Source organism: Arachis ipaensis, chromosome B2 (assembly GCF_059453495.1).
Source record: "Arachis ipaensis isolate K30076 ecotype BB chromosome B2, ASM5945349v1, whole genome shotgun sequence".
Taxonomy (NCBI): Eukaryota; Viridiplantae; Streptophyta; class Magnoliopsida; order Fabales; family Fabaceae; genus Arachis; species Arachis ipaensis.
In genome coordinates, this window is record NC_142437.1 from 1,048,953 (window position 1) to 1,053,221 (window position 4,269).

General features: G+C 35.9%; 1 non-coding gene across 1 annotated transcript; it reads left to right on the forward strand.

Moving 5' to 3' along the window:
- Positions 1-971: 971 nt before the first annotated feature.
- Positions 972-1,079, forward strand: LOC148572768 (small nucleolar RNA R71). The gene has a single exon (XR_015905642.1). It is a non-coding gene; the product is annotated as a small nucleolar RNA R71 (small nucleolar RNA).
- The last annotated feature ends 3,190 nt before the right edge of the window (positions 1,080-4,269 follow it).

The following is a 4,269-nucleotide window of genomic DNA, read 5'->3' on the forward strand; positions in this document are numbered from 1 at the left end:
TCTTCAGTAACATCCTCATTCTCTTCAGAAGAGGAATACTCATCAGAGCTCATGAAGGGCATAAGGAGGTTCAATGGGATCTCTATGGTCTCTAGATGAGCCTCAGAGTCCTTTGGTTCCTCAGAGGGAAGCTCCTTATTGACCACTGGACGTCCCAGGAGGTCTTCCTCCTTGGGCTTCACGTCCTCTCCTCTCCTCACAGGTTCGGCCATGGCGCTTATGTCAATGGCCTTGCACTCTCCCTTTGAATTCTCTTCTGTAGTGCTTGGGAGAGTACTAGGAGGGATTTCAGTGATCCTTTTACTCAGCTGGCCCACTTGTGCTTCCAGATTTCTAATGGAAGACCTTGTTTCATTCATGAAACTTACAGTGGCTTTAGATAGATCAGAGACTAGATTTGCTAAATTAGAAGCATTTTGTTCAGAGTTCTCTGTCTGTTGCTGAGTGGATGATGGAAAATGTTTGCTATTGCTAAACCTGTTTCTTCCACCATTGTTAAAGCCTTGTTGAGGCTTTTGATCCTTCCATGAGAAATTTGGATGATTTCTCCATGTTGAGTTATAGGTGTTTCCATAAGGTTCACCTAAGTAATTTACCTCTGCTATTGCAGGGTTCTCAGGATCATAGGCTTCTTCTTCAGAAGAAGCCTCTTGAGTACTGTTGGATGCAGCTTGCATTCCATGCAGACTCTGAGAGATCATATTGACTTGCTGAGTCAATATTTTATTCTGAGCCAATATGGCATTCAGAGTATCAACTTCAAGAACTCCCTTCTTCATAGGCGTCCCATTATTCACAGGATTCCTTTCAGAAGTGTACATGAACTGGTTATTAGCAACCATGTCAATGAGTTCTTGAGCTTCTGCAGGTGTTTTCTTTAGGTGAATGGATCCACCTGCAGAGGTGTCCAATGACATCTTTGATAGCTCAGATAAACCATCATAGAATATATCTAGGATGGTCCATTCTGAAAGCATGTCAGAAGGACACTTTTTGGTCAACTGTTTGTATCTTTCCCAAGCTTCATAGAGGGATTCACCTTCTTTCTGTCTGAAGGTTTGAACATCAGCTCTAAGCTTGCTCAGCTTTTGAGGAGGAAAGTACTTGGCTAAGAATGCCGTGACCAGCTTATCCCAAGAGTTCAGGCTGTCTTTGGGTTGAGAATCCAACCATAATCTAGCTCTGTCTCTTATAGCAAAAGGGAAAAGCATGAGCCTGTAGACTTCAGGATCTACTCCATTAGTCTTAACAGTATCACATATCTGCAAGAATTCAGTTAAGAACTGAAAAGGATCTTCAGATGGAAGTCCATGAAACTTGCAGTTCTGCTGCATCAGAGAAACTAATTGAGGTTTCAGCTCAAAGTTGTTTGCTCCAATGGCAGGAATGGAGATGCTTCTTCCATGTAAATTGGAATTAGGTGCAGTAAAGTCACCAAGCATCTTCCTTACATTATTATTATTTTCGGCTGCCATCTCCTCTGCCTGTTCAAAAATTTCTGAAAGGTTATCTCTGGATTGTTGTATTTTAACTTCTCTTAATTTTCTCTTCAGAGTTCTTTCAGGTTCTGGATCTGCTTCCACAAGAATGTTCTTATCCTTGCTCCTGCTCATATGACAAAGAAGAAGGCACAGAAAAATAATAATAATAATGGAGATCCTTTATACCACAGTATAGGGATCCCTGTGTGAGTGGAAGAAGAGGGGGAGACAGAGAATGTAATATAATGGAAGAAACACAACTGTGAGGATGGAAGAGAGGTGAAATGAGATGTTAGGATATGAATGAATAAATAGAATAAGATGGGGGAGGGATAATTTTCGAAAATTATTTTGAAAAAGAGTTAGTGATTTTTGAAAATAGTTTTTGAAAAATGTTAGTAATTTTCGAAAATTAAGATTTAAAAATTAAAATAATTAATAAATTAAAAAGAAATTTTGAAAAAGGGGGAAGATATTTTCGAAAAATGAGAGAGAGAGAGTTAGTTAGGTAGTTTTGAAAAAGTTAAGAAACAAACAAAAAGTTTGTTAGTTAGTTGAAACAAATTTTGAAAAGATAAGAAGTTAGGAAGTTAGAAAAGATATTTTGAAAAGATATTTTTGAAAAGGATAAGATAAGAAGATATTTTTGAAAAGACATGATTGAAATTAGTTTTTGTAAAAGATTTGATTTTTAAAATCTCAATTAATGACTTGATTCACAAGAAATCACAAGATATGATTCTAGAACTTAAAATTTGAATCTTTCTTAACAAGTAAGTAACAAACTTGAAATTTTTGAATCAAAACATTAATTGATTATGTTATTTTCGAAAATGTGATATAAAAATAAGAAAAAGATTTTTGAAAAATATTTTTAGAATTTTCGAAAATAACTAAGAATTTTTGAAAAAGATTTGATTTTTGAAAAAGATTTTGAAAAAGATAAGATTTTCAAATTGAAAATTTGATTTGACTTATGAGAAACAACTTGATTTTAAAAATTTTTGAAAAAGTCAACTCAAATTTTTGAATTTGATGAGAGAAAAAGGGAAAGATATTTTTTTGATTTTTGAAATTTTTATGAAAAACATGAAAATTATGCAATGCATGAAATTTTTAGATCAAAACATGTGATGCATGCAAGAATGCTATGAATGTCAAGATGAACACCAAGAACACTATGAAGATCATGATGAACATCAAGAACATATTTTTGAAAAATTTTTAATGCAAAGAAAACATGCAAGACACCAAACTTAGAATTCTTTAATGCTTACGCACTAAGAATTCAAGAATGCATATGAAAAACAAGAAAAGACACAAAACAAAAAATCATCAAGATCAAACAAGAAGACTTACCAAGAACAACTTGAAGATCATGAAGAACACTATGAATGCATGATATTTTCGAAAAATGCAAGATGCATATGCAAGTGACACCAAACTTCTGTTATGACTCAAGACTCAAACAAGAAACAGAAAATATTTTTGGTTTTTATGATTTTCTAATTTTTTTGGATTTTTTTTTTCGAAAATTTATTGAAAAGGGAAAATAAGGATTCCAAAATTTTCAATATGAATTCCAGGAATCTTGCATTCTTAGTCTAAAGCTTCAGTCCAGGAATTAGACATGGCTCACTAGCCAGCCAAGCTTTCAAAGAAAGCTCCAGTCCAAAACACTAGACATGGCCAATGGCCAGCCAAGCTTTAGCATTTAACATCAGAGTATATTGATCTTGATAACAAATTGCTGCTCATCATTTATCAAGTATGTAACTTACCTCTAATGGTTTGGAAGCCTCAGTCCAAAAGAATTTAGACATGGCTTTACAGCCAGCCAGGCTTCACATGCTTCGTGAAACACTAGGATTCATTCTTAAAAATTTTGAAAAAATTTTTTTTTCGAAAACAGAGGAGAAGTTTTTGAAAATATTTTTTTTTTTTTGAAAAAGTTTTGAAAAGAAAACAAAAAGAAAATTACCTAATCTGAGCAACAAGATGAACCGTCAGTTGTCCATACACAAACAATCCCCGGCAACGGCGCCAAAAACTTGGTGCACGAAATTGTGATGTCCAGGCTCGAACAATCCTTGGTAATGGCTCCAAAGCATGGTGCTTTGATCTTAATTCATAATTGTCACAACTTCGATACAACTAACCAGCAAGTGCACTGGGTCGTCCAAGTAATACCTTACGTGAGTAAGGGTCGAATCCCACGGAGATTGTTAGTATGAAGCAAGCTATGGTCACCTTGTAAATCTCAGTCAGGCGGATATAAAATAATGGTGTTTTCGAATATTATATAATAAAATAGGGATAGAGATACTTATGTAATTCATTGGTAGGAATTTCAGATAAGCGAATGGGGATGCTTTTCGTTCCTCTGAACCTCTGCTTTCCTGCTATCTTCATCCAATCTGTCTTACTCCTTTCCATGGCTGGCTGTATGCAAGGGCATCACCGTTGTCAGTGGCTACATCCCCTCCTCTCAGTGAATAATATGCTCACGCACCCTGTCACGGCACGGCTATTCATCTGTCGGTTCTCGATCATGCTGGAATAGGATTCACCCTCCTTTTGCGTCTGTCACTAACGCCCAGCACTCGCGAGTTTGAAGCTCGTCACAGTCATTCAATCATTGAATCCTACTCGGAATACCACAGACAAGGTTTAGACTTTCCGGATTCTCTTGAATGCCGCCATCATTCTAGCTTACGCCACGAAGATTCCGGTTAAGAGATCTAAGAGATATTCATTCTAGCTTATTTCATGTAGAACAGAAGTGTTT